Genomic DNA, 1,899 nt, shown 5'->3' on the forward strand with positions numbered 1-1,899 from the left:
ACTTTTCTACAATAGTATATTTAATGCTTTGGAAAGTGGTAAACAGCACCGCCAATTTGCTTTCGAAACATTAATGCGCGAGAAGCATAATTTAAACAGATTTGTTTTTTTCTAATGTATCATTTTTTCCGGCAGCGAAACCTATAATCCCTTAGTGTGTTGCACACATTGTATCCTTACTGCACCTGTATTAAGCCTCACTTCAAAAGGTTTTTGCGCCTTGCAATTACTTCGGTGCATTGATTTTTTTATGCTGGACGCAACATATTGCAGTATTCTACGAAAGTACATCGATGTAAACGTACCTGCATTTCCTTGCTTCTCTCTCTCTCTACCTCCTGTACAACGCATGCAACATTGTGGAAAGCAGGCAAGCACCTTGATTTTATAAGCAGAAGAGAACACATTAAACAAAGGCAAACCAATATCGTGCAGTGAAGTCAGTCGGTTGCATCCCTTTCTGCGAATGCTAGCATCTTTTCAAATGCGTATGGTCCTTGCACATCCACAGCTGATAAAGTGTGCAGACGTATCACAAGGCGTCGGCCGTGCTCAGCGAGACAAAGGAACAATTGCTAATGAGTTTGCAGTTGCATGTATTAGTGCATAAACTCATAACCATGGCCCGTCATTACTGCCTCTATAAAATAAGCATTATGCAGCTTGTATGGTACACAAAGACAGCATGACATTTGTGTTGCTGAATTCTTCTGGTTAGATTGTGAGCTGCAGCTGCTCACTGTTTTAATTCCACGGTGTGATTTAATGGCGTGTGTGTGCAGATTCCCAAACATTCTGCTCAATCTAGCTCACACGGACCCAGTCTGAGCCAAAATTTTACTAGCCGAGCTTACTCAAACTCATATTGAGCGAAATTCTACTCAGTCGAGCTTGCTCTGACTCATGTTCACCAGCATTCTACTTGGATGAGATTGCTCTGACTCATATTCATCAAATTTCTACTCAGCCTAGCTTCCTCTTATTCATATTCACCAAAATTCTACTCAGCCAGGCTCATACGAACTCACCCTCATGGGTCGGTCAAAGTTTCACTGAACTGACGTTTGAGTGAGTTCACCGAGCTATATATTCATTACTTAACATTATAGTTATGATCTGTGTGCGGCATAAGCAAACATTGCATAGGAGTCCGTGTTGCATGGGATGACAATAAAGACACGTGTTCACATTGCAGTTAGTTTTATAGAACTTAATTGACCATTGCGTGAAAGCTTCGCCGCCAGTTGATTCCAACCAGTGCATTGGAATTGCATCATATTTTTGCTGATGCTGCTGGCAATCTTGACCATTACTGGGTGGCCACATTTTGTACACTTCAACACTAAGTTGAATAAGTGACTGTGGTGCAATATACTAAAAAAGACGCTTACATGACTGCAAGTACAACAATCAGAACATCATACAAACACATGCGCATAATAAGATGCACATGAATGCTAAATATATGTACAGAACATGATACAAACACATGCGCATAATAAAATGCACATGAATGCTAAATACATGTACAGGTGGAATTGCACTTCGGCCGAGTTGGCCGCCATATATTGCAAAAAAAAAAAAAAGAAAGCACAGGCCAACACTGCGATGAGACCACTCATGATGATGTCACTTTCCGGGTCCATGGGCTATAGGAGAGAGAGAGAGAGAGAGACATGAACAACTTTTATTGTGTCCTTGATGGGGTCAAAGGTGACCAGAGGGGCGGGGACAGCCCCACTCCCCCCCTCCCCTAGACGGCGGCCAGTAACAAGGGCTATAGGAGAAACGTATCGGAGAAACGTAAATTGAACGACGTTTCTAAAGACCATTCGATGTGCACTCGTAGAAAACAGCGTTATAGCACGTTCTCTGCTGATTCTTCTGTGGCAGGAGAGA

General features: G+C 42.2%; 2 protein-coding genes across 2 annotated transcripts in view; one reads left to right on the forward strand and one right to left on the reverse strand.

The window, feature by feature from the left end:
- The window catches only part of LOC119452473 (sodium- and chloride-dependent glycine transporter 2), a 143,076-nt gene that overhangs the window by 30,629 nt on the left and 110,548 nt on the right, over positions 1-1,899 (reverse strand). The gene's annotated exons all lie outside the window — the stretch shown is intronic.
- LOC119453549 (2-Hydroxyacid oxidase 1-like) overlaps positions 1-1,899 on the forward strand; it is a 99,063-nt gene that overhangs the window by 12,751 nt on the left and 84,413 nt on the right. The gene's annotated exons all lie outside the window — the stretch shown is intronic.

Source organism: Dermacentor silvarum, chromosome 5 (assembly GCF_013339745.2).
Source record: "Dermacentor silvarum isolate Dsil-2018 chromosome 5, BIME_Dsil_1.4, whole genome shotgun sequence".
NCBI lineage: Eukaryota > Metazoa > Arthropoda > Arachnida > Ixodida > Ixodidae > Dermacentor > Dermacentor silvarum.